The sequence below is a fragment of the Tachyglossus aculeatus genome, chromosome 26, assembly GCF_015852505.1.
Source record: "Tachyglossus aculeatus isolate mTacAcu1 chromosome 26, mTacAcu1.pri, whole genome shotgun sequence".
NCBI classification, from domain to species: Eukaryota; Metazoa; Chordata; class Mammalia; order Monotremata; family Tachyglossidae; genus Tachyglossus; species Tachyglossus aculeatus.
The window spans coordinates 21,530,078-21,558,055 of record NC_052091.1 but is presented as its reverse complement, the minus strand read 5'-3'; the positions used below and the strand labels follow the sequence as shown (position 1 = coordinate 21,558,055).

Below are 27,978 nucleotides of genomic sequence, written 5' to 3'. Positions count from 1 at the left end.
CACCTTGCCCTCCTCTTGCAGTAACCCCTAGTCATGCCCCCCCCCCCCCCCCCCCATCACCTTCCCTTAGGGATGGAAGCTCAGCTCTTGATTCCTCATCTCCAAGGGGATCAGCTGCTCTGGGTCCTCACTGAAGGGGCAATAGTCCTCATGACCAGAAAGGGTGGTGAGGAGCTTCTGGGAGAAGAAATAAGTTTGTCCTTCTCATCTGCTCATCAGGACTTCTGACATCCACCTGGGATTATGAAAAGCCTGAAAGCTCCAGCCAGCTCCTTATGCCTCACCTGGACCACATCCACCCTCAACCCATCCCAAACATCCTTCCAGCAGGCACTCCCACCGCCCCCCCCACACCTACCCTATTGACACACAAGGAGTCTTCCACCTCTATGAAAGGCCTTCTGAAATTGTTTCTTCTCTAACAGGCCTTCTCTAAATTTCTCATCTCCCCATCCCCTCCCTAAAAAACACACTTAATCTTCCCTTCCAGCTCACCAATGCACTTAATCCCACTCTCTAAGCACTGAAGCATTCACCCCACATCAGTTAAGTACCCAGAATCTCCCCTTACCTGTATTGTATCATCTGGATCCAAATCACCTCATTATTCCAATACTGGACCTATAAATTTAAAAGGTAACTATGTCAACATGCACAAGAGAGGCCTATCTGAAGGTTTAAGGGACAGCAACACCATAATGAGAGCAAAGAGACAGGTGTGTTGAGGTGGTGAGGCAGGGCTGTAAGAAACATGTCTGCTTAATCTGTTCTATTAGACTCCCCCAAACAGTTAGTACAGTGTTCCTCCTGAAGGAAGCTCTCAAATGCTGTTGATTGATTGCAGTAACAAATTGTCCCTTAGAACTTCTACAGCCATGGAGAGAAGTGGGAGAACAAAGAGGCAGTTTGAGTGATCAGGAAGCCTGCTAAGATGGGGTAGTAAGCCCCTTAGCCCACTAACCACCCCTGCCCCCCAATGCAGGAATGAATGAGATCAGAATAGCATAAAAATACCCTCTCAGTCCAGCCCTACAGACCAGATCTTGGGGTAACTAAGTAACCTCAAAAAACCCCCAGCTATTAAGCCAGTAAGCAGATCAAAGCCTCCTTCCAAAATCCACCCTTAGTTTCCCAATCCCAGCCATTACCATGATTCAAAGACAGCCACCCTTAAAGGATGTGGGGCCCTGCGGGCTTATATAGGGCAGGGAGAGTGTGGGGGCGGGGCATGCGTGCCTTAGTCACTAATTCCCCTGATTGGAAGCAGCTGGGGTAGAGATCAGTTGTCCCTGAGGGAAGGCCCAGCTGCATCATTGGATTAGGGTATGGCTGCCAAAAAGATAGAGTAGGATAGGTAGGCCTTTCCTGACTGAGCCCCCCTTTTCCTCTGTTCCTCCTCTTCTCCCCATCGCCCCTACTCCCTCCCTCTGTGCTACCCTGCCCACTTCCCTGCCCCACAGCTCTTGTGTATATCTGTACATAGTTATTATTCTATTTATTTTATTAACGATGTGTATATATCTATAATTCTATTTATCTATTCTGATGCTAGTGATGCCTGTCTGGTTGTTTTGTTTTGTTGTCTGTCTCCCCTTCTAGACTGTGAGCCCATTGTTGGGTAGGGATTGTCTCTATCTGTTGCCAAATTGTACTTTCCAAGTGCTTAGTACTGTGCTCTGCACATAGTAAGTGCTCAATAAATACAATTGAATGAATGATTAGGATAGGATGAAAGGGTCTGTCCAGAGAAACACTAATTCCAAAAACCTCTCCAGTCAGTCTTATCTCCGGCCCGACCCCCACCCCCTTTCCTGTCCCATCTCAGTTCCCTCCTCACAACCCCCATGTCCAGGCTGCTGACACCGGACCCAAGGAATGGCCAGAAAAGCCTGGCCCTTCAAATCAAACAGCCAGCCACTTTCCCCACCTTCGGAGCCCTCTTAAAATCACATTTACACAGCATGGATTAGTGGAGAGAGCACAGGCTTGGGAGGCTGAGGACATGGGTTCTAATCCCGGCTCCTCCACTTGTCTGCTGTGTGACCTTGGGGAAGCCACTTAATTTCTCTGTGCATCAGTTACCTCATCAATAAAGTGGGGATTGAGGTTAAGATTGTGAGCCCCATGTGGGACAACCCTCATACCTTGTATCTACCCCAGCGCTTAGAACAGTGACTGACACATAGTAAGTATTTAACAAATGCCAGAATTATTATCATTATTATTATATCCTCCAAAAGGTCTTCCACAACTAAGTTCTCATTTCCCCCAATTGTTCTCCCTTCTACGTGGCCTGTGCACTTGGATGGTATCCCTCTAAGCACTTGCCAGTCCCATGTGGCCGTTTCCTCTCTTTCTAATTTATTTCAGTGTCTGTCTTCCCCTGTAGACTGCAGGCTCCTTAGGGATTGGGATTATGTCCATCAACTCTATTGCACTGTACTTTCCCAAGTACTCAATACAGTGCTCTGCACAGAATAAATGCTCAATAGATACGATCGACCGATAACCGATCAACGGTGGCTTGGGCTGCAGGAGGCCAGCGGGGCGACCCCCATATTGCGATGGGCTCCGGTGGCTCAGTCTAGGGTGTGGCAGGGGGTTAGCAAAGGAAACCCCAGGCCTATGGTCTAGACTCAGCCTTCCTGCTCCTGCCTGCCACCCCTCCTTTCTGGCCTCGAATCGGGGGAGTGTCATCGTCACAGTCCCGTAACAGTGAAATGTTTTTCCATGAAAAACAAAGACCCAGGTCCGGGAGTCAGAAGGTCATGGGTTCTAATCCCAGCTCTGCCACTTGTCTTCTGTGTGACCTTGGGCAAGTCACTTCACTTCTATGGGCCTCAGTTCCCTCATCCATAAAATGGGGATGAAGACTGTGGGCCCCAAGTGGAACAGGGACTGTGTCCAATGTGATCAGCTAGTTTCTGCCCGAGCAATTGGTACAGGGCCTGGCGCATAATAAGGACAAAAAATTCCTATGAGTCACAGTGTCTGACCAGGTGCGCTGGAATCCCGGATAGGTGGGCTGAACACAGTCTGACACAGTTCTCATCTGCCCATCAATGGTCTCGGAGACTATATGTGGAAAGGCTTAGTGGATAGAGCCCAGGCCTACGAGTCAGAAGGACCTGTGTTCTAATCCTTGTTCCGCTACTTGTCAGCTATGTGTTCTCGGGCAAGTTGCTTCACTCCTCTGGGCCTCAGTGACCTTGCTTGTAAAATGGCGATTAAGACTGTGAGCCCCATGGGGGACAGGGACTCTGTCCAACCCGATTATCTCGTATCAACCCTAGCACTTAGAACAGTGCCTCGCACATAGTAAGGCCTTCCCAGACTGAGCCCCTTCCTTCCTCTCCCCCTCGTCCCCCTCTCCATCCCCCCATCTTACCTCCTTCCCTTCCCCACAGCACCTGTATATATGTATATATGGTTGTACATATTTATTACTCTATTTATTTATTTATTTATTTTACTTGTACATTTCTATACTATTTATTTTATTTTGTTGGTATGTTTGGTTCTGTTCTCTGCCTCCCCCTTTTAGACTGTGAGCCCACTGTTGGGTAGGGACTGTCTCTATGTGTTGCCAATTTGTACTTCCCAAGCGCTTAGTACAGTGCTCTGCACATAGTAAGCGCTCAATAAATACGATTGATTGATTGATTGATTGATTGAAATACCGTTCAAAAAACAAAGTCAAGAAAAAGTCTTTCACCAGTTCCTCTTCTCCCCCCATCCCTTACCCTGTGTGGATCGCTTGAGGGTCTCTTCTGAGACCCTTTCTGTCTGACTTTACACTCACTCCCTCGGGGAGCTCATTCACTTCCATGGCTTTTAACTATTGCTGTTCCAGGTGAGATTTTTGGAAAATACCCTGGGCGATAGAGAGACCGGAGGCAGAGGGACCAGCGAGGAGACCGATACAGTAGTCGAAATGGGACGGGACAATATTCACCAGACTTTGTGGGCTGTCAGGAGATAACATTTGCAAAATGTTTTGAGCTTCTCATCAGAGGGCCATAAAATACAGCCAAAGCTTGAATACCCATATTAATGGTGAGAAGCAGAGTAACCAAGAGGATAGAGTCTGGGCCTGAGAGTCAGAAGGACCTGGGTTCTAATCCCAGCTCTGTCACCTGTCTGCTGTGGGTCCTTGGACAAGTCACTTCCTTCTCTGGGCTTAGGTTTCATCTTCTGGAAAATGGGGATTAAGGCCATTAGCCCCATGTGGGACATGGACTGCATCCAACCGGATTAGATTCTATCTACCCCAGCACTTAGTACAGTGCCTGGCACATAAGCACTTAACAAACACCATAACAAAAAAAAAAAGACAAGGCTATCCTAAATTTTGTAAGCTCGTTGTGGAGAGTGAATGTGTCTGATTGTTGTTGTTTTGTACTGTCCCAAGTGCTCAGTGCAGTGCTCTACACACAGTAAGCACTCAATAAATTTGACTGAATAAATGACTGAATAAATGAACATGAATCAATAATCCCATTAGGTTCCATTCCTTCTCCCTCTGTCTCCTAAAATCGTTCTAACCAATGGAAACATGGATTAATTTGATTTTCCCTACCTCTACCTACCCCAGGGCACTTTATCCTTCTAGAGATCCTGCACTGTTAGGCCATAAGCTCCTAAATGACCAGGAGGTGTCAGGTCTTATAAATTTTTTATGCTCCCAGCCATCTAGTAGAGGGCTCTTGCAAAAAGCAGGCATTTATTAAATGCTGCTGAGGATGATGATGGATAATCCTAACTTTTTGTTATCTCCCACTCCCTTCTGCATCACCCTAACTTGCTCCCTTTGCTCTTCCCTGCCCACCCCCTCCCCCACAGCAGTTATGTATATACCTGTAATTTTATCAATTTATATTGATGCCTGTCTACCCTCCACACCACACCAGACTTTGAGCTCATTGTGGGCAGGGATTGTCGCGTTGATTGTTGCATTGTTCCTACCCAAGCACTTAATACAAATGCTCTGCACACAGTAAGCGCTTAATAAATACGATTGAATGAATGAACTGCTCAAAGGCATTTAATCATCAATCGTATTTATTGAGCGCTTACTATGTGCAGAGCACTGTACTAAGCGCTTGGGAAGTACAAATTGGCAACATATAGAGACAGTCCCTACCCAACAGTGGGCTCACAGTCTAAAAGGGGAAGACAGAGAACAGAACCAAACACACTAACAAAATAAAATAAACAGAATAGATATGTACAATTAAGATAAATAAATAAATAAATAGAGTAGTAAATATGTACAAACATATATACATATATACAGGTGCTGTGGGGTAGGGAAGGAGGTAAGAAGGGGAGGATGGAGGGGGGACGAGGGGGAGAGGAAGGAAGGGGCTCAGTCTGGGAAGGCCTCCTGGAGGAGGTGAGCTCTCAATAGGGCCTTGAAGGGAGGAAGAGAGCTAGCTTGGCGGATGGGCAGAGGGAGGGCATTCCAGGCCCGGGGGATGACGTGGGACGGGGGTCGATGGTGGGACAGGCGAGAACGAGGTACGGTGAGGAGATTAGCGGTGGAGGAGTGGAGGGTGCGGGCTGGGCTGTAGAAGGAGAGAAGGAGATAAGGGAGGCCCTTATCCTCTGCTTTGTCTTGGTTCTGGTCTTCAGCCTGGTCTCAGCCCCCTTCATCCTCATGATCCAATTCCTCCTCTGCCTCGTCCTGGCCCTCCTCCTCTGCAAGATTCTGCACCTTCTCCTCTGCAAGATTCTGCGCCTCCTCCTTATCTTGGTCTTGAATCAGACAATCAATCAATCAATCCTATTGAGCACTTACTGTGTGCAGAGCATTGTACTAAGCGGTTGGGAAGTACAAGTTGGCAACATATAGACACAGTCCAACCCAACAGTGCTCTCACAGTTTAGAAGGGGGAGACAGAGAACAAAACCAAACATATTAACAAAATAAAATAAATAGAATAGATATGTACAAGTAAAATAGAGTAATAAACACGTTCAAACATTTTATATATATACATATATATATACATACACATACATACAGGTGCTGTGGCGAAGGGAAGGAGGTAAGATGGGGGGATGCAGAGGTGGTGAAGGGGGGGAGGAAGGAGGGGGCTCGGTGTGGGAAGGCCTCCTGGAGGAGGTGAGCTCTCAGTAGGGCCTTGAAGGGAAGAAGAGAGCTAGCTTGGCGAATGTTGGGAGGGAGGGCATTCCAGACCAGTGGGATGACGTGGGCCGGGGGTCGACTGCGGGACAGACGAGTACGAGGCACGGGGAGGAGATTAGCGGCAGAGGAGCGGAGGGTGCGGGCTGGGCTGTAGAAGGTGAGAAGGGCAGGTGAGGTAGGAGGGGGTGAGGTGATGGAGAGCCTTGAAGCCGAGGGTGAGGAGTTTCTGCCTGATGTGCAGATTGATTGGTAGCCACTGGAGATTTCTGAGGAGGGGAGTAGCATGCCAAGAGCATTTCTGGACAAAGACAATCCGGGCAGCAGGATGAAGTATGGATTGAAGGAGGGAGAGACACGATGATGGGAGATCAGAGAGGAGGCTGATGCAGTAGTCCAGACGGGCTAGGATGAGAGCTTGAACGAGCCAGGGCAGCGGTTTGGATGGAGAGGAAAGGGCGGATCTTGGCAATGTTGCGGAGCTTAAACCGGCAGGTTTTGGTGACGGCTTGGATTTGAAGGGTGAATGAGAGAGCGGAGTCGAGGATGACACCAAGGTTGCGGGCTTGTGAGACAGGAAGGATGGTAGTGCCGTCAACACAGATGGGAAAGTCAGGGAGAGGGTAAGGTTTGCGAGGGAAAACAAGGAGTTCAGTCTTCGACATGTTGAGCTTTAGGTGGCGGGCAGACATCCAAATGGAGACGTCCTGAAGGCAGGAGGAGATGCGAGCCTGGAGAGAGGGGGAGAGAGCAGGGGCAGGGATGTAGATCTGGGTGTCATCAGCGTAGAGATGATAGTTGAAGCCGTGGGAAAGAATGAGTTCACCAAGGGAGTGCGTGTAGATCGAGAACAGAAGGGGACCAAGCACTGAACCTTGAGGAACCCCCACAGTAAGAGGATGGGAGGGGGAGGAGGAGCCTGCAAAAGAGACTGAGAATGAATGACCGGAGAGGTAAGAGGAGAACCAGGAGAGGACGGAGTCTGTGAAGCCAAGGTCAGATAGCGTGTTGAGGAGAAGGGGGTGGTCCACAGTGTCGAAGGCAGCTGAGAGGTCGAGGAGGATTAGGACAGAGTAGGAGCCGTTGGATTTGGCAAGCAGGAGGTCATTGGTGACCTTTGAGAGGGCAGTTTCCGTGGAATGTAGGGGACGGAAGCCAGACTGGAGGGGGTCGAGGAGAGAGTTGTTGTTGAGGAATTCTAGGCAGCGCATATAGACAACCCGTTTAATGAGTGCTTACTGTGCATGCAGGGCACTGGACTAAAAACCTGGGAAAGCACAGTAAAGCAGAGTTGGCAGACATGTTCCCTGTCCACAAGGAGTGTACAGTCTACAGGTAAAAAAACCAACAAACTCTGCAATATTTACTAGTGAGTACTTGACACTGTTCTCAGTATTTCAAGCAGGAGAAGCAGCATGGCCTAGTGGGTATGGCAGGAGCCTGGTAGGTAGAAGGGCCTGAGTTCTAATCCTGTCTCTACAACTTGTCTGCTGTGTGACCTTGAGCAAGTCACTTCACTTCTCTGGACCTTATCTGTAAAATGGGGATTAAGACTTTACAGGGACTGTGTCCAATCTGACCTGCATCTACCCCAATGCTTAGTACAGTGTCTGGCACATAGTAGGTGCTTAACGAATTCCATTAAAAAAAGTAAGAAAATGGTTTGAATGCAGGTAGCCAGGAGGAAACCGATGAGCTACCAGGTGACAGGGATAAAAATGGAGGTAAAACAATCCCCTTTCCGCAGTTCTTATCTTACAGTATAATTACTATGGTATACCATTCGATTTGCAGTGTCGTGAACATCGCAAGTATTGAGAATACACAGGTGCAGATAGGGTCACCAATCTTGTATTCTGGTTTAAAGGAAACAAATCAAGTTTTTTATTATTTTTTTTAATGGGACAGAAACAGAGCTTTTGCTCAAGACAAACACTTAAAACACATGAAAAACGAATACAAAATTCCCTCCCTGGTATCTCCAGGGAGCTGTAAATAAGGGAATATATCTATATTGAGTTGGATATACCCATACCCAAATTTGCCGTATGGTCCAAACGGAGGCCTGGAGGGAACTTTGAGAGGTTATCTAGAATATTCCCCTTCCTCCTGGCAAGGTTAATTTTAAACCATCCCAGACAAACAACATTGAACCTTTCTTTAAAAGATCTCTAAAGGCTCCTCCACTGGGTTCTTTGCTGAGGCTTCAATAATTATTGTGGCATTTGCTAAGCCCTTACTATGTGCCAGGCGTTGTACTAAATGCTGGGGTAGATACAAGCTAATCTGGTTGGACAGAGTCCCTGTACCCAACATGGGACACACAATCTTAATCCCCATTTTCCAGTTGAGGTCACAGGGGTCCAGAGAAGTGAAGTGACTTGCCCAAGGTCAGGGAAGTAGCATGGGAGTCAGAGATCATGGGTTCTAATCCTGGCTCCACCACTTGTCAGCTATGTGACTTTGGGCAAGTCACTTAACTTCTCTGGGCCTCAGTTACCTCATCTGGAAAATGAGGATTAAGACTGTGAGCACCATGTGGGACAACCTGATTACTTTATATCTACCCCAGTGCTTAGAACAGTGCTTGGCACATAGTAAGCGCTTAACAAAAAACAAAAAAAAAGTCACACCTTGGACAAGCAGCCGAGCCGGGATCGGAACCCAGGTAATTTGATTCCTAAGCCCGTATACTTTCTGCTAGGTCATGCGCTTCATTGTATCTCTACCCAGCCCAAAATCTTCCTAATGGCTTCAGTTTTGAACAGTGTTTGACACATAAGAAGTGCTGAACAAATACCACAATTATTAATTTTTTCACTTTCAATCAAATACTGACTATGAAATGCTCCCGATCATTGTTGCGGTTTTTTGGTTCATTTTTCTTTTTTTTCAATAGTATTTGTTAAGCACTTATTATGTGTTCTAAGCATTGAGAGTTATCAGGTTGGACCAATCCTTGTCCCACGTGGGGCTCAAAGTCTAAGTAGGAGGGAGTAGGGTTCAATTCCCATTTTACAGCTGAGGAAACTCAGAAGTGAAGTGACTTGCACAAGGTCACACAGCCAGCAATGGACAGAGCAACTGACTGACAAAACTGGAGGAGATGGTTATCAGTTGTCTAGAACAATGGCTTACCATCACTCATATGATATTCATTCATTCCATCATATTTATTGAGCACTTACTGTGTGCAGAGCACTGTACTAAGCGCTTAGGAAGTACAATTCAGCAACAGATAGAGACAATCCCTACCCAACAGCAGGCTCGCAATCTAGAAGATATGCTATTCCTTCACACCCTTAGGTTCCGTGATTAAGGCCTCTCACATTCTCCAAGCAGGGAAACCCATTTTTAATCTTGCTTCTAATCTTTCTTTCATTTAACCTAACAGTGCTATTTTAAACATTTCTATCATTCTCTTTTGGTTCCTCCAAATGGTCCATATCGCGCTTCAGCTTTGGGGTTCCTCAGAGAACTACATTCCCAGATAGAGGTATGATCGATGCCAATTATAAAGGGGAAAGGAAGATTAGCAGGAGAAGCAATGTGGCTAGTCGATAGAATGTGGGCCTGGGAGTCTGAAGGACCTGGGTTCTAAACTGGGCTCCACTGTTTGTCTGCTGGATGACCTTAGGCAAATCACTTCAATTCTCTGGGTCTCAGTGACCTCATCTGTAAAATGGGGATTAAAACTGTGAGCTGTGGAAGCACAGTGTTCAAGGTCACGCTTTGGTCCACCCTTCTCTCTGACCTTCCCCTCTGCCTAGACCTGCTTCACCACGCCGGGTGTGGCTGATGGTTGATTGACACGAGGCTTGGTTAATTGAGTCAATCCAGTCAAGCCCAGTAGTTTGCTTAAGTCAAACTACCTGGTTACTTGATTTACTCAAAGCCACGCCCAATCATTTGATTGACTCAAATAACTTGGCTATTTGATTGACTCAAATACACTGGTTTCATGATTTACTCAAACTGAGGAGCCAAGCTTGATCTGAGTCAAGCACATTACATTACTAGATAAGGGAACTGAGGCAGGTTGGCCTAGTGGATAGACTAGCACGAGCCTGGGAATCAGAAGAACCTGGGTTCCAATCCCAACTTTGCCACTTGTCTGCTGTGTGAGCTTGGGAGAGTCACTTCACTTCTCTGGGCTTCAGTTCCCTCATCTGGAAAATGGGGATGAAGACTGAGTGCCCCATGTGGGACGAGGAACTGTGTCCAACCTGACAACAGTGCATCTATTCCAGCATAAGCTCTTTACAAATACTATTATTATTATTATTATTATTGCAGTGCCTGGCACATAAGTACTTTAACAAATACCATTTAAAAAAGGGAAGTGACTTGCCCAATTTCCCCTAAGAGTTGGTATTAGAATCCAGCTCTTTCTGACTCCCAGGCCCGGGCTCTAACTACTAGGCCATGCTGACTCCTCCAACTCTCTCCAAGCACTCCTTGAATGGAAGTGAGAGGATCAGCTGCACCCAGTTCATTCCCACCTCTCCCCCCACCTCCTCCACACTCAGGAAAATGGCCTCTCCCCTCACTGCCACCAGGGAGCCAGGGACTGCCAGTGGCTTGAGGGCACGTCCATTACTGCAGGCAGAGGAGGAGAGATACAATTTTGGTCACCTTAAGACTCCCACGGGCTTTCGATCTGGAGCATGGAGCAAGAGAAGTGGCCACCGTCCTGGAATATGTTTTTTTATGGTGTTTGTTAATCAGTATGTGTTAAACATAATTCTAAGCACTGGGTTGGCACAGGTCAATTAGGTCGGACACAGTGCCTGTCCCTCATGGGTCTCATGGTCTAAGTAAGAGGGAGACCAGTTATCGAATTCCCGTTTTGCTATTTAAGAAACTGAGGTCCAGAGAAGTCAAGCCATTACCCAAGGTCACAAAGCAAGCGAGTGGCAGAACCGGAATGAAAACCCAGGGCCTCTGACTCCACAGCTCAGGTTCTTTCCACTGGATTTTTTGAGATCGCTGGAAATTTCACAGTGCTTGAAGATCAATCTGCCAATATTTGGGGAATCCGTGTGAGTCGACCTCAGTGTGGCCAGCTGAGGAAGTGTCTAACCAACTGGTCTTTCGTGGTCTGGCCTGAACTTCCAGGTCGGACCCAACCCACCCCGAATGTCCTCGCTCTGGCCAGATTCCTCATCATCTGGGAAGGCTCGTGGGCTCAGGTTTTGATGACCCTTGTCTCATTGTCTCCCCCTTTAGTTTCAGGCCCTTAATGTATGAGCCCTTCTCTGGGGATTGTCTCTCCTTTCAATTCAAGTGCTCAAGGTAGCACCCTGTCAAAGGGGAATTGTCTCCCCTTTAGTTTGAGGCGCTCAGAAACAAGTTCAAAAGTGAAACCAAGCCACCACAATATGCAGCAGAACAGTGTATCCCATGCTTGGCCTAATTAAAAGGGGGGTAGATGCCTACAGACACTCACACATACACAATTATGGCAAAAAAATAGCTACCAATCTGACTGGCTTCCCCAAGTTTTTTGAAGATAGTCCCATGTCAGAGGAGTTTCAAGGAAGCCAGAGGTAGGATGTGAGGGATAGGTCGGCGGTGAGATAGACGCAATCGAGGTACAGTGAGATGGTGAGCACCAGAGGAGCCAAGCATGTGGACTGGGTTACAGTAGGAGAACAGCGAGGTGAGGTAGGAGGGGGCAAGGTAGTTAAATGGTTTAAAGCGAATGGTGAGGAGTGTTTGCTATAGTCACAGGCAAGATTGACCCATCTGTCGAATTAAGGGCCCTGGGGCTTCTCAGTCCCAATCAAGTCAGACAGAACTAACTTCCTGCACAGAGCCCCAGCCCTTGTTCTGCTATGAGTGGCAACCACCTCAACACCCTTCCTCCCCACTATTATTCACACACAAACACACACAGACACCCACACAGACACCCACACACACACGCACACACGCGCGCACACACACCCACACACACCCCCCCCCACACCCCCCCCCCCCCCACACACACACATTTCCACTCAGTAATGGGGTAAATCTAGGAGTTGAATGTGCCCACAGTGTAAGAGGCCAAGGAGAAGCACTGAGCAGCACCTTTGGAGAAGATTCCTCTGGCCCCTGGAACCAGAACCATCCTCAGTTCTGAGAGCGACAGCCTGCCCCCTGGTGGCACCCAATCGTTATTCTGGGAGGCCGTACCTCTCTGTTATCCCTGGTGATACCAGGCTTGTTCAGAGAGGCTGTGCCTGGTGACAGTGTAGTATGGAATAGCACAGTACAGCAGGAGGCTTGTTCTGGGAGGCTGCTTCTCTCTACCACCCCATGGTTGTTCTCTATCTACACTTACTCCCTTGGTAAACTCACGGCTTCAACTATCCTCTCTACGCTGATGACACCCAAATCTACATCTCTGCCCCTGCTCTCTCTCCCTCCCTTCAGGCTCGGGTCTCCTCCTACCTTCAGGACATCTCCATCTGGATGTCTGCCCGCCATCTAAAACTCAATGTGTCCAAGACAACTCCTTATCTTCCCTCCCAAACCCTGCCCTCTCCCTGACTTTCGTGTCACTGTAGACGGCACTACCAACCATCCCATCTCAAAAGCCCACAACCTTGGCATCATCCTCGACTCCTCTCTCTCGTTCACCCCTCACATCCAGTCCATCATCAAAACCTGTCGGTCTCACCTCCGCAACATCGTCAAGATCTGCCCTTTCCTCTCCATCCAAACCACTACCTTGCCGGTTCAGTCTCTCATCCTATCCCGACTGGATTACTGCATCAGCCTCTTCTCTGATCTCCCATCCTCCTGTCTCTCCCCACTTCAGTCTATACTTCACGCCGCTGCCCGGATCATCTTTGTGCAGAAATGCTCTGGGCATGTTCCTCCCCTCCTCAAAAATCTCCAGTGGCTACCAGTCAATGTACACATCAGGCAAAAGCTCCTCACTCTCAGCTTCAAGGCTGTCCATCACCTCGCCCCCTCCTACCTCACCTCCTTTCTGTCCTACAGCCCAGCCCGCACCCTCCACTCCACTGCCACTAACCTCCTCACTGTACCTCGTTCTCACATTTCCTGCCATTGACCCCCGGCCCATGTCCTTCCCCTGGCCGGGAATGCCCTCCCTCCGCACATCTGCCAAGCTAGCTCTCTTCCTCCCTTCAAAGCCCTACTGAGAGCTCACCTCCTCCAGGAGGCCTTCCCAGACTGAGCCCACCATTTTCCTCTCCTCCTCCCCATCCCCCCTGCCCTACCTCCTTCCCCTCCCCACAGCACCTGTATATATGTTTGTACAGATTTATTACTCTATTTATTTTACTTGTACCTATTTTCTATTCTATATATTTTGTTAATGACATGCATCTAGCCTTATTTCTATTTATTCTGATGACTTGACACATATCTACATGCTTTGTTTTGTTGCCTGTCTCCCCCTTCTAGACTATGAGCCCGTTGTTGGGTAGGGACCGTCTCTTTATGTTGCCAACTTGTACTTCCCAAGCGCTTAGTACAGTGCTCTGCATACAGTAAGTGCTTAATAAATACGATTGAATAAATGAACGAATGAACGAATGAGTGAATGAATGGGAGGATGCCCTCCTCTATCACCCCAAGGAGGTAGTAGGGCATGGTTCGGTGAGGCTGCGTCTCTCTATCACCCTCCAGTAGCATGACCTTTTTTTTCTCCTCTGTATTTGTCAAGCACTTCCTATGTACCAGGTACTGAACTAAGTGCTGGGATAGAGATAATAATAATAATAATAATGATGGCATTTGCTAAGCGCTTACTACGTGCACATCACTGTTCTAAGCACTGGGGAGGTTACAAAGGTGATCGGGTTGTCCCATGGTGGGCTCACAGCCTTCATCCTGGGCTCACAGTCTTCATCCCCATTTTACAGATGAGGTAACTGAGGCACAGAGAAGTTAAGTGACTTGCCCAAAGTCACACAGCTGACAATTGGCAGAGCTGGGATTTGAACCTATGACCTCTGACTCCAAAGCCTGGGCTCTTGCCACTGAGCCACTGCTGCTTCTCTAATAAGCTCATCAGGTTGGACACAGTCCAGATCCCACAAGGGGCTCATAATCTTAATCTCCATTTTAAGATTAAAGGGGAGTTGTAGCATGGCCTAGTGGAAAGAGCAAGGACCTGGAAGTCAGAGGACATGGGTTTCAATTCCAGCTCCGCCATGTCACTTCACTTCCCTGCGTCTCAGTTACTTCATCTGTAAAATGGGGATTAAGACTGTGAGCCCCATGGGGGACAGGGACTGTGTCTGACCTGTTACCAGGTTTCTACCCCAGTGATTAGAACAGTGACTGGCACACAGTAAGGGTTCAGTTATCACAAATACCTCAATTATCATCATCATCATTATCATTATTATTCTGAGTTTAAAGACCAGAACAGGCTGAGCCTGCGGGACATCACGGAAGAGGGAAGCCGCTGCCATGGCGATGCCCCCACACTACGAGAACCGCCACTGCTGCCGAGAACTGCCGCCGTCGCCGAGCCTGCCGGGTCCCGACCTGCACACCTGGAGGAGACGCTCACCAAAGCAGCATGGCTTAGTGGAAAGAGCCCGGGCCTAGAAGTCAGAAGGTTCATGGGTTCTAATCTCGACTCCACCACTTGTCTGCTGTGTGACCTTGGGCAAGTCACTTCATTTCTCTGTGCTTCACTTCCCTCATCTGTAAAATGGGAATTGAGACTGGGAGCTCCACATGGGACAGTGCCTGGGTCCAACCCAATTTGCTTGTACCCACCACACATAGTAAGCACTTAACAAATGCCATCATTATTATTACTATTATTATTACCACCATAAACAGCGGCACACTTTATCCCATGCTTAGTCTAATTAAAAGGGGGGTAGATGTGGACACACTCACACACCCACACACAATTATGACCAAAGACACCCAATAACATGTCTCAGCGCAGGTCTTAGATATTTGTTTTCTTTGTTCTGCGGCCCCAGAGGGACCAGTTCTTTCCCCCTTTTATCGGTTGTGTTTTTTGGGGGGGAGTCAGGAAGGGGGAGTTGTGGCAGAAGTTCCTTTTGCTGGTCCAATTCCCTGCTGCCTGCAGCTCAGGTAGTTCATTACCAGGAGAAGCCAGGGAGGACCGCGACCCTGATTTCCCCATGCTTACTTACCCCTTGGGCTCGAACCCATCCGGCAGCCTTTATAGTAAGTGCTTGACAAATACCATCATCATTGTTATTATCATTATTATCTTGTATCTACCTAAGCATTTAGTATAGTAGTATCAAGTAAGCACTTAACAAATATCAAAATTATTATTATTACGTAGACCATGGACCTGGGAGTCAGCAGGACCCGGGTTCTTATCCCAGCTCCAGTACTTGTCTGCTGCTTAACTTTGGGTAAGTCACCTACCTTCTCCATGCCACAGTCACCTCAAGTAAAATGGGTACTAAGACAGTGAGCCTCATGTGGGACAGGGACTGTGTCCATCCCAATTTGCTTTTAGTACAATGCCTGCCACACTGTACTGAGAAGGAGCATGGCTTAGTGGAAAGAACACGGGCTTGGGAGTCAGAGATTGTAGGTTCTAATCCCGGATCTGTCCCTTGTCAGCTGTCTGACTTTGGACAAGTCACATTAATTCTCTGTGCCTCAATTAGCTCATCTGTAAAATGGGGACAAAGACTGTGAGCGCTTAACAAGTACCATCATTATTGTTATCTTAGTACGCGCTTAACAAACACCACTAAGATGATGATGATGATTATTATTACCCACAATGCTTTCCCACTCTGGTGCCCCCAGTGGCTCTGGGCTTTCAAAACATGTATGTTTTAATCCCGGCCCTTCTGAATCCCGTTTTTGGTCTTACCCTGCTTGACCAGTCACCTCAGTTACTTCCTCAGGGTGCAGTTTCTGCTGCTTTCACGATATTCCAAAAGCACCTCGCCCCTGCTGCCCGCTGTTAAACAACAGGTGAACCAGCCAAACGTAAATGTACATTCTTTCCTTCCAGAAAGAAGGAATTCCTTCTTCAACTAGTTGCTCCCACATGTGCACAAACATGGTACTCAGTCCTATATACAAGATGATGATTGTGGAATTTTAAGTTCTTACCGTGGACCAAACACTGAACTAAGCAATGGGAATTAGACCTAGCTGAGCACCCTAACTGAGGCCCAGAGAAGCAAAGTGACTTCCCCAATTCATTTTATTCATGATGAGTATCTATCTATAATTCTATTTATTTATATTGATGCTATTGATGCCTGTCTACTTGTTTTGTTTTGTTGTCTCCACCCCTCTAGACTGTGAACCCGTTGTTGGGTGGGGATTGTCTCTGTTGACAAATTGTACTTTCCAAGTGCTTAGTACAGTGCTTTGCACACAGTAAGCCCTCAATAAATATGATTGAATGAATGAATGAATGAACGGTCACAGAGCTGACATGTGGTGGAGGTAGGATTAGAACCCAGGTCCTTCTGACTCCCAGGCCCGGGCTCTGTCCATTAGGGCCATGCTACTTCTACCCCTCCCTCCGCTCCTCAGAATGCCAGGTGCTGGCTACACAGATGGCCACAAGCCACCCTATGTGACTTGCTACCCTCTGGTGGCATGGCCACCCTTGTTGGGATCAACCATTAATCGATGGTACTTATTGAGTGCTTAAACTGAGCAGAGTCCACTAGTAAGTGTTTGGGAGAGGACAATAGAACAATAGAGCACGGGCCTGGGAGTCAGAAGTATCTAGGCTCTAATTCTGGCTCTGCCACTTACCTGCTGTGTGATTTCCCTTCTCTGGGCCTCAGTTCCCTCATCTGTAAAATGGGGATTCAACACATGGACTTGTATCCAACTTGATCTTAATTTACAAAATTAAATCCATCAGGTCCGACCTCCCCAAAGTCTCTTCCCCCCTTTCTCCAACCCCCCGGCTCTCAACACTCTCTGCTACTCTCCCATCCTTCCCAGCGGTATCCTCAGAGGAACTCTCCTCCCTCCTCTCAAGTGCTACTCCGGCCACCTGTGCTTCTGACCCCATTCCCTCTCATCTTATGAAATCTCTCGCTCCATCCCTTCTCCCCTCCTTAACTTCCATCTTCAACCGCTCACTCTCCACTGGTTCCTTCCCCTCTGCCTTCAAACATGCCCATGTCTCTCCCATCCTAAAAAAACCCTCTCTCGACCCCACCTCACCTTCTAGTTATCGTCCCATATACCTCCTACCATTCCTTTCCAAACTCCTTGAACGAGTTGTCTACACGCGCCGCCTAGAATTCCTCAACAACAACTCTCTCCTCGACCCCCTACAGTCTGGCTTCCATCCCCTTCATTCCACGGAAACTGCGCTCTCAAAGGTCACCAATGACCTCCTGCTTGCCAAATCCAACGGCTCATATTCTGTCCTAATCCTCCTCGACCTCTCAGCTGCCTTTGACACTGTGGACCACCCCCTTCTCCTCAACACATTATCTGACCTTGGCTTCACAGACTCCGTCCTCTCCTGGTTCTCCTCTTATCTCTCCGGTCGTTCTTTCTCAGTCTCTTTTGCAGGCTCCTCCTCCCCCTCCCATCCTCTTACTGTGAGGGTTCCCCAAGGTTCAGTGCTTGGTCCCCTTCTGTTCTCAATCTACACTCACTCCCTTGGTGACCTCATTCGCTCCCACGGCTTCAACTATCATCTCTACACTGATGACACCCAAATCTACATCTCTGCCCCTGCTCTCTCCCCCTCCCTCCAGGCTCGCATCTCCTCCTGCCTTCAGGACATCTCCATCTGGATGTCTGCCCGCCACCTAAAGCTCAACATGTCGAAGACTGAGCTCCTTGTCTTCCCTCCCAAACCTTGTCCTCTCCCGGACTTTCCCATCTCTGTTGACGGCACTACCATCCTTCCCGTCTCACAAGCCCGCAACCTTGGTGTCATCCTCGACTCCGCTCTCTCATTCACCCCTCACATCCAAGCCGTCACCAAAACCTGCCGGTCTCAGCTCCGCAACATTGCCAAGATCCGCCCTTTCCTCTCCATCCCAACCGCTACCCTGCTCATTCAAGTTCTCATCGTATCCCGTCTGGACTACTGCACCAGCCTTCTCTCTGATCTCCCATCCTCGTGTCTCTCTCCACTTCAATCCATACTTCATGCTGCTGCCCGGATTATCTTTGTCCAGAAACGCTCTGGACATATTACTCCCCTCCTCAAAAACCTCCAATGGCTACCGATCAATCTGCGCATCAAGCAGAAACTCCTCACCCTGGGCTTCAAGGCTCTCCATCACCTCGCCCCCTCCTACCTCACCTCCCTTCTCTCCTTCTACTGCCCAGCCCGCACCCTCCGCTCCTCCACCACTAATCTCCTCACTGTACCTCGCTCTCGCCTGTCCCGCCATCGACCCCCGGCCCACGTCATCCCCCGGGCCTGGAATGCCCTCCCTCTGCCCATCCGCCAAGCTAGCTCTCTTCCTCCCTTCAAGGCCCTGCTGAGAGCTCACCTCCTCCAGAAGGCCTTCCCAGACTGAGCCCCTTCTTTCCTCTCCCCCTCTCCATCCCCCCGTCTTACCTCCTTCCCGTCCCCACAGCACCTGTATATATGTATATATGGTTGTACATATTTATTACTCTATTTATTTATTTATTTATTTTACTTGTACATTTCTATCCTACTTATTCTATTTTGTTGGTATGTTTGGTTCCGTTCTCTGTCTCCCCCTTTTAGACTGTGAGCCCACTGTTGGGTAGGGACTGTCTCTATGTGATGCCAATTTGTACTTCCCAAGCGCTTAGTACAGTGCTCTGCACATAGTAAGCGCTCAATAAATACGATTGATTGATTGATTGATTGAATTATCTACACTAGCGTTAAGAACAGTGCCTGATACAGTGCTTATAAATACCAGTTAAAAACTCATATAATCAAAAAGAGAGAAACTGATGATGATGATGGAATGTGTTAAGCACTTACTATGTGCCAGGCACAGAACTAACTGCTAGGATGGATACAAGCAAACCCAGTTGGACACAGTCACCGTCCCATGTGGGGCTCCCAGTTTCAATCCCCATTTTACAGATGAGGTGAGGCAGAGAAATGTGAAGTGACTTGCCCAGGGTCACACGGCAGACAAGCAGTAGAGCTGGGATAAAAACCCATGACCTTCCAACTCCTAGGCCGGTTGCTCTATCCACTATGTCATGCTGCTTCCCCAGCATGCTGGACCTCTAATCCCAGTCACTGGCCTGCTCTGTGTGACTTTGGACAACTCTTCTCATTGCCTCAGTTTCTTCCTCTGTAAAATGGTGATTAAATACCTTTTCTTCTTCCCTATTAATTAATGAATGCGGCTTTAATTATGGTGCTTGTTAAGCACTTACTATGTGCCAAGCATTGTTCTAAGCATTGTGGTAGATATGAGGTCATAAGAAGAAGAAGAAGAATAGTATTTGTTAAGCACGTACCATGTGCCAAGCACTGTTCTAAGCGCTGGGGGGGATACAAGGTAATCAGGTTGTCCCATATGTGGCTCACAGTCTTAATTCCCATTTTACAGATAACAGGCCCAGATAAGTTAAGTGACTTGCCCAAAGTCACACAGCTGACAAGTGGCGGAGCCAGAATTAGAACTCATGACCTCTGACTCTCAAGCACCTGCTCTTTCCATTCATTCATTCATTCATTCAACCATATTTACTGAGCACTTATTGTGTGCAAAGCACTGTACTAAGCGCTTGGGAAGTACAAGTTGGCAACATATAGAGATGGTCCCAACCCAACAACGGGCTCACAGTCTAGAAGGGGGAAATGTATCAAGCACTGTTCTAAGCCCTGGGGGAGATACAAGTTAATCAGTCCAGCTACAGTCTCAGTCCCACACGGGGCTCACAGTCAAGTAGGAGGGAGAACAAGCATTGACTCCCCATTCTGCACCATGGACTAGGGAACAGAGCACGGGCCTGGGACTCAGAAGGTCTGGATTCTAATCTTAGCTCTGCCACCTTCATTCATTTATTCAATCATATTTATTCAGTGCTTACTGTGTGCAGAGCCTTGTGCTAAGCGCTTGGGAAGTACGAGTCGGCAACATATAGAGACGGTCCCTACCCAACAACGGGCTCACAGTCTAGAAGGGGGAGAAAGGCAATAAAACAAAACATGTAGACAGGTGTCAAAACCGTCAGGATTAATAGAGTTACAGCTACATGCACATCATGAATTAAATAGAATAGCGAATATGTACAAGTAAAATAAATAGAGTAATAAATATGTACAAATACATAGAAATGCTGCAGGGAGGGGAAGGAGGTAGGGCAGAGGGAGGGGAGAAGAGGAATAAGGGGGCTCAGTCTGGGAAGGCCTCCTGGAAGAGGTGAGCTCTCAGTAGGGCTTTGAAGGGAGGAAGAGAGCTAGTTTGGCGGATGTGTGGAGGGTGGGCATTCCAGGCCAGGGGAAGGACGTGGGCCAAGGGTCGACGGCGACACAGGCGAGAACGAGGCACAGTGAGGAGGTTAGTGGCAGAAGAGTGGAGGGTGTGGGCTGGGCTGTAGAAGGAGGGTAGGAGGCGACGAGGTGCTGGAGAGCCTTGAAGTCGAGAATGAGGAGTTTTTGCTTGATGTCACCCAGCCACTAGTCTGCTGGATGACCCCGGGCAAGTCACTTGACTTCTCTTGGCCTCAGTTCCCTCATCTGTAAAACAGGGATTAAGACCGTGAGCCCCACGAGAGGGGCACGGACTGTGTCCAGCCCTATTTGCCTGAAGTAGATGCAGGGATAACTGCTGCAGCGCTTAGGTACAGGGCCTGGCACATAGTAAGCACTTCACAAATGCCACAATTATTGTGGTTATTATTATTATTATTATTATTTCACAGCTGAGGAAACTGAGGCTCAGTTACCTGCTCAAGGTCACACAGCAGGCTAATGGTGAAACTGGGATTATAGCCCAGGTCTGTGCTCTATCCATTGGGTCACACTGGGAAGCAGCATGGCCTAGTGGCTAGAGCCCAGGCCTGGGAATCAGAAGGACCTGGGTTCCACTTGCCTGCTGGGTGACCTTGGGCAAGTCACTTCACTTATCTGGGCCTCAGGGACCTCATCTGTAAAATGGGAATTGAGACTGTGAGTCACATGTGGGACAGGGACTGTGTCCAACCCCCAGTTAGCTTGCACCTACCCCAGTGTTTAGTACAGTGCCTGACACATGGTAAGCGCTGAACAGATACACAGTTATCATTAGTATTATCACCAAGGCTTGACACCCTCCAGACGACGCTGCCTGCCCTGCTGCCCTCCCCCAAGGGGGCCTCATCTATTTCCACTGACCCCGTCTCCCAGGAAAATTGAGAGGTCAGAAGTGCTCCACCCCCGCCCAGTTAGGATATAGTAAGCACTTAATAAATGCCATCATTATTATTATTATCTCTTTCTCACCTTCGAAGGTTGGACATGGTCCCCATCCCACATGGGGCTCACAGTCTTGATCCCCATAACAATAATAATAATGATGATGGTGCTATTTGCTAAACACTTACAATGGGCCAGGCACCGTACTCAGTTCTGGGTGGATACAGGCAAATCAGGTTGGACACAGTCCCTGTCCCACTTGGGGCTCCTGATCTTAATCCCCATTTTACAGATGAGGGAACTGAGGCCCAGCGTAGTGAAGTGACTTGCCCAGGGTAAAACAGCCAACAAGTGGCCAAGATGGTATTAGAACACAGGTTCTTCTGACTCCCAGGCCTGTGAGCTTGCTTACTGTGTGACCTTGGGCAAGTCACTACATTTCTCTGCCTCGGTTCCCTCACCTATCAAATGGGGATGACCTGAGATGAGGAGGAGGCAGGAGAGGGCAGGGGACAGGGTGAGGATGAAGGACAGGGGTGCCCATGATGGAGTGGGGGGCTGCATGGGTCACAGCAACATGGAAGCTTTTGAGAGGAAGGCATTGGATGGCTGGGAGACAGGTCAGCTTTTTTTAATGGTATTTGTTAAGCGCTTACTATGTGCAAAGCACTGTTCTAAGCGCTGGGGAGGTTACAAAGTGACCAGTTTGTCCCACGTGGGGCTCACAGTCTTAAACCCCATTTTACAGATGAGGCAACTGGGGCACAGAGAAATTAAGTGACCTGCCCAAAGTCACCCAGCTGACAACTGGCGGAGTCGGGATTTGAACCCATGACCTCTGACTCCAAAGCCCATGCTCTTTCCGCTGAGCCACGCTGTGGCAGGCAGCAATCAGAAAGTGGGTAACTGTATTTGGGCAACGACTTTGGGGAGATCAGTTGGTCAAGAAGGAGGAGAGAGAACAACCCGCCTCTCTATGGGCAAAAAATTCCCCAAGGTCACATGAGATGAGATCTCTATAGTCCCACTCATGCATACTGCTCTTTTTAGCTGGGCTCCTGGGCACCAGTAAAATCTCTCCATCAGTAGCAGCGTGGCCTAGTAGGAAGAGAAGCAGCATAGTCTAGTGGATAGAGCACAGGCTTGTGAGTCGGAAGGACCTGGCACTGGGGTGGATTCAAACTACCAGGTTGGTCATGGTACATGTCCCACATGGGGTTCACAGTCCCCAAATTACAGATGAGGTAACTGAGGCTCAGAGAAGGTAAGTGACTTCCCCAAGGTCCCGCAGCAGACCAGTGGCAGAGCTGGGACTAGAACCCAGGTCCTTCTGACTCCCAGGCCCGTGTTCCATCCACTAGGCCAGGAAGCTGCTTAGAACAGTGCTTGGCACATAGTAACAGCTTAATAAATACCATCAGTATTATTACTAGTTGAGCAGATAATATTAGTTACTATTAATGCCACCTCTGATTTTAGATTGTAAGCTCGTACACTAGACTGTGAGCTCGTTATGGGCAGAGAACGTGTCTGCTGATTCTGTTGGATTGTACTTTCCCAAGTGGTTAGTACACTTCTCTGCACATAGAAAGTGCTCAATACATTCCATTGACTGACTGATTGACAGTACGATTTAAACACCTCCCCCACGACCTCGGAGAGGAGGATTCTGCACAGAATAACCTTTTGCCAGGAGACCCCTGGTTTGGGTCAGATCAAGCCACTGGCAACAGTTCTTGTCCTCGGGCGCCGGGTGGAGATTCACGTGGTAGAACCAGGACCTACCAGCAGGTGGCGCCCGAGGCTCGGGAAAGGCCGGCAAGGTTCAATCTCAGCCAGTTCCTCCAGAATCCAACAAGGATCGATCAACCGATCCATCCATCAGTTGTATTCATTGAACGCTTCAGTGTGCATAGCACTATGCTAAGCGCTTGGGAGAGTACACTACAACAGAGATGGTCAATTCGTTCCCTGCCCATAACCACCTTAGAGTCAGTCCATCAGTCAATGGTATTTATTGAGAACTTACTGAGTGCCGAGCACTGTCCCAAGCGCTTGGGAGAGTACACTATACCAGAATTGGTAGACATGTTCCCTGCCCACAATGAGCTTACAGTCTAGAGAGGGAGTCAGTCAGCCAACTGTATTTATTGAGCGCTTACTGTGCAGAACATTGTACTAAGCTCTAGGGAGAGGACGGGCTAGTAGACACATTCCCTGCCCACAGGGAGCTTACAATCCAGAGGGGCAAGCAGACATTAAAGTAAATTACACATATACACATAATCAATCAATCCATCAATGGAATTCACTGAGTGCTTACCCTGTGCTGAGCACCATACTAAGCCCTTGGGAGCGGACCATACAACAGCATCAGCGGACACGTTCCCCTCCCAAGGCGCCTCCAGTCTAGAGGGGGAGATGGAAATCAATGTAAATAAATAATTACTAATATTCAATTTTTAAAAGTGCAGTGGGGCTGGGGGTGGTGGTGGCGAATAAAGTCCTCTAGACTGTAAGCTGGATCGTGAATTTCTGAATCGCGGTTTTGCCCGAATTTCAACTTGGCGCTCCAAATGGATGAGTCAAAGCTTGAGGAGCCGGAGACGGGGGATGGCAAATGAGTCTCTCTCCTTCCTCCTCCCCGCTGGGGTTTTGGGAATCAAAAAGTCCGGCTTGTCGGGACGATGCTGGTTTAGAAATGCCCAGATGCAAAGAGTGTCATTCCAAATGGAGTCACCAAGGGGCTGAGAGTCAAAAGGACCCGGGTTCTAATCCTAGCACTGCCACTTGTCTGCTGCCATTTGACATTGGGCAAGTCACTTCACTTCTCTGGCCCTCACTTCCCTAATCTGGAAAATGGGGATGAAGACTGTGAGCCCCATGGAGGGCGGGGACTGTGTCCAACCTGATTAGCTTGGATCTAATCATAGTATCATAGTTACATGGCATAGTAAGCGATCAGCTTTGGATCTACCTCAGTGCCTAGTACAGTGCCTGGGCTCAGAGCAAGTTGGTGTCATCCTCGACTCCGCTCTCTCATTCACCCCTCACATCCAATCTGTCACCAAAACCAGCCGGTCTCACCTCCGCAACATCGCCAAGATCCGCCCTTCCCTCTCCATCCAAACCGCTACCTTGCTGGTTCAATCTCTCATCTTATCCCAACTGGATTACTGCATCAGCTTCCTCTCTGATCTCCCATCCTCCTGTCTCTCCCCACTTCAGTCTGTAATTCACGCTGCTGCCCAGATCATCTTTGTAGTAAGCGCTTAACAAGTACCATCATGATGACTGCATGTAGAGCTCTGTACTAAGCACTTGGGAGTGGACAATAGAACAGAATTGGTAGAGATGTTCCCGGGCCCCAGATCATATGGCTCCGGGGGTCCCTGTCCCCCAGGCCATCCCACCATTCCAAGTAACTGGGACTCTGAGCAGCCACTGCTGTGTGGGGAAAAGCTTCTGCCCTTGACGCTCTCTCTTCCCCGCTCCTTGCTCCAGATCAAAAGTCCGTGGGAGTCTCAGGGCGAACAGAATTGTGCCACCCCTGCTCTGCCTGCAGGAATGGATGCTCCCTCAAGTCACTGGCACTCCCTGGCTCCAGCATGTCCCCGGACCCTGCCTCTTCATCCTCCACTGGTAGGGCTGAGGGAAGAGGGCATTTTCCTTTGGGGGGAGGGGTTGGGGGGAATGAAGCGGGTGGAGCTGATCCACTCACTTTTGCTCAAGAAGGGCTTGGAGAGAGTTGAAGGGGGCAGCACAGCCTAGCACATACAGCCTGAGCCTGGGAGTTGGAAAGAGCTGGATTCTAATGCCAGCTTTGCCACTTAGGGGGCCTTGGGCAAGTCACTTCCATTTTTTGAATGGAAAAGCGCTTAAAGTGCTTATCATGTACCAGGCACTATACTAAATGCTGGGGTAGATGCACCATTGTCAGGTTGGACACAGGCCCCCGTCCCACATGGGGCTGACAGTCTTCATCCTCGTTTTCCAGATGAGGGAACTAAAGCCCAGAGAAGTAAACTGACCCACCCAAGCTCACAGAGCGGACAAGTGGCAAAGTTAGGATTCAAATCCAGGTCCTTCTGACTCCTAGGCTCGTGCTCTATTCACTAAGCCAACCTGCTTCACTTCCTTTGTCTAGAAAATGGGGATTAAGACTGTGAAACCCATGTGGGACAGGGACTGTGTCCCACCCGATTTGCTTGTCTCCACCCCAACGCTTAGTACACTGCCTGGCACATAGGAAGCACTTAACAAATGCCATCATTATTATTATTATTAATGGAGAACCTATACAGCCCCAGACAGATACATCTTCATGAGGTACTGGAGCGTGAGAGCACGAGGGCCTGGAATCGCCTCCCTTTTGATAACTGAAAGACTATTACTCTCCCCACCTTCACAGCCTTATTGATGGCACATCTCCGTCTCCAAGAGGCCTTCCCTTACTAAGCCCTCATTTCCTCCTCTCCCACTCCCTTCTGGGGCACCCTGACTTGTTCCCTTTATTCACCACCCCCACCCCCAGTCCCACAGCGCTTATGTACATAGCTCTAATTTCATTTATTTCTATGAATGTCTGTCTCCTTCTCTAGACTCTTCCCACAGTGAAGGTAACGTGTCTGTTATATTGTTATATAGTACTCTCCCAAGCACTTAGTACCGTGCCCTGCACATAGTAAGGACTCAATAGATAGGATTGATTGATCGATTATCACAATGAAGAAATGTGTCCACTAATGCATCTGAGGCTTAAGCACAAAATTTTGCTATTTTGCTATTAGGGTTATTTGGCCTTAGGTCCCAAAGCCTTCCTAATGCAAAATCTTGAAATTCTGTTATTAGGGTTAGTTAGTTCTTAGGTCCCAAAGCCTTCTTTGGGCTTAGGGACCAAGATACACAAGATACACAATATCTTGGTATTAGTCAAAAGAGCACGGGCCTGGGAGTCAGAGGAACTGGGTTCTGACCCCGGCTCCTCCACTTGTCTTCTGTGGGACCTTGGGTGAGCCACTTCACTTCTCGGGGCCTCAGTTCCCTCATCACCAAAGTGGGGATTCAAAACCCATTCTCCCTCAATCAATCGATCAGTCATATTTATTGAGCGCTGACTGCATGCAGAGCACTGTACTAAGCGCTTGGGAGAGTACAGTATAACAAGCACATTCACCACCCACAACACCTACATAGAAGGTGAGCTCCATGTGGATCCTGATGATCTTGGTTCTACCCCAGTGCTTAGTACAGGTAGGTGCTAGGTGACCTTGGGCAAGTCACTTCACTTCTCTGGGCCTCAGTTTCCTCATCCATGAAATGGCGATGAAGACAGTGGGCCCCAGATGGGACAGGGGCTGAGTCCAATGTGATTAGCTGGTTTCTACCCCAGCAATTAGTACAGTGCCTGGCACAGAGTAAGCACAAAAAATTCCTACAGGTAACAGTGCCTTACCAGGTGTGCTGAAATCCCGGACAGGTGGGCTGAACACAGTTCGACAAAGTTCTCTGCTGCCCATCGACGGTCTATATGTGGCGAGACCTAGTAGATAGAGCCCGGGCTTGGGAGTCAGAAGGAAATCTGTTCTGTTCAGAACCGCCTTGGTTCTGCCACTTGTCAGCTGTGTGTCCTTGGGCAAGTCGCTTCACTTCTCTGTGCCTCAGAGACCTCGTCTGTAAAATGGGGATTAAGATTGTGAGCTCCATGTGGTAAAGGGACTGTGTCAAACCTGATTATCTTGTATCGACCCCAGAGCTCAGAAGACTACCTCGCACAAAGTAAACACTTAACAAATAGCATTTAAAAAAAGCCAATGAAAAAGTCTCTCAGTAGTTCCTCTTCTCCCTCCATCCCTTAACTTGTGTGGGTTCCTTGAGGTTCTCTTTTGAAACCCTTTCCATCTTACTGTACACTCACTCCCTCAGGGAGCTCATTCAATTCCATGGCTTTAATTATCGCTGTTCCGGGTGAGATTTTTGGAAAATACCCTGGGTGGTGGAGAGACCAGAGGCAGAGAGGCCAGTGAGGAGACAGATAGGGTAGTCAAGCCAGGAAGGGACAATATTTGCAGGACTCGGTGGGCTGTCAGGAGATGGATTTTGTAAAATACCTTGGGCTTCTTGGTAGAGAGCCACAGAATGCAGCCAAACATTGAATACCCATATTGTTGGCCAGAAGCAGCACAGCTTAGTGGATAGAATCCGGGTCTGAGAGTCAGAAGGACCTGGATTCTAATCCCTGCTCTGCCACTTGCCTGCTGGGGAACCTTGGGCAAATCACTTCATTTCTCTAGGTATTAATTCCATCTCCTGGAAAATGGGGCTTAAGGCTGTGTGGGACGTGGCCTGTGTCCAACCTGATTAGCTTGTATCTACCCCAGTGCTTAGTACAGTGCCTGGCACATAAGTGCTTAACAAATGCCATAAAAAAGACAAGGGTATCCACAATTTTGTAAGCTCATTGCTGATAGGAAATGTATCCATTTGTTGTTGTTTTGTAGTGTCCCAAGTGTTTAGTGTG

The 27,978-nt window shown here is 48.5% G+C and overlaps 1 long non-coding RNA gene across 1 annotated transcript; it reads right to left on the bottom strand.

Annotated features, from left to right (window-relative positions):
- Positions 1 to 94: 94 nt before the first annotated feature.
- On the bottom strand, positions 95 to 26,983 carry LOC119945764. Its single transcript, XR_005456335.1, has 3 exons — positions 26,914 to 26,983; positions 572 to 621; positions 95 to 177 (listed from the first exon to the last, which is right to left on the bottom strand). It is a non-coding gene; the product is annotated as an uncharacterized LOC119945764 (long non-coding RNA).
- Positions 26,984 to 27,978: the final 995 nt, after the last annotated feature.